Genomic DNA, 674 nt, shown 5'->3' with positions numbered 1-674 from the left:
GCGGCCCTTTCGGTGACTGCCGCTGTCTTGCCCGTCGCGGCCGCGGCTTCGCAGCAGCGAGCGGGGATGGAAGTCCCTCTCCCTGCCCAACCCCGGCAGGAAAACCTTTTTTGCTGTGGTGTTACGTGTCCTTCGTGCTCTACCCGTTACTGACATTGATGATTTTTTTTTTCTTTAACCCACATCATCACTGTTAAACAAATACAAATATCACGTCGCCAAAGACGGCGAGACCGAGAATTGCCTGGTCCACACCGGGCTTTACAAGTTTTTCTGTTGTCTGGCGGGACTCCTCTGTTGGTCGCAGGGAAAGGGAGTGAGGGAGCCGGAGTTGGAAAAAAATCCTCGCTGCCAGAATCCTTGCCATCCTTGAGTTAATAAAACACAAATCAACCGTGGGTCGGAGTTCTCGGAACGGGGCAACGACATTGAGCTGCGGAAAGCGGAGGTCCGCAGCCCTTGGGACGTGAGGGCAGGTTCTTCTCCAGGCGTCCTCCAGGCAGGAGACGGGCAGAAAAGATGAAAAAGAAACTGTTTATAGTAAAATAAAGGAAATCCGTTTCAAGTACCCAGAGTAGGAGCAAGAACGTTAAAAATTAACAACGGAAACAGGAAACACTTATCTGAGTAAACATTGTCTCAGAATTTCACCGTTTTAAAATTGGGAGGGCGCG

This window comes from Corvus brachyrhynchos, unplaced genomic scaffold, assembly GCF_000691975.1.
Source record: "Corvus brachyrhynchos isolate BGI_N302 unplaced genomic scaffold, ASM69197v1 scaffold167, whole genome shotgun sequence".
Classification (NCBI taxonomy): Eukaryota; Metazoa; Chordata; class Aves; order Passeriformes; family Corvidae; genus Corvus; species Corvus brachyrhynchos.
The sequence above is the reverse complement of the archived record's forward strand: the minus strand, read 5'-3'. Positions refer to the sequence as shown.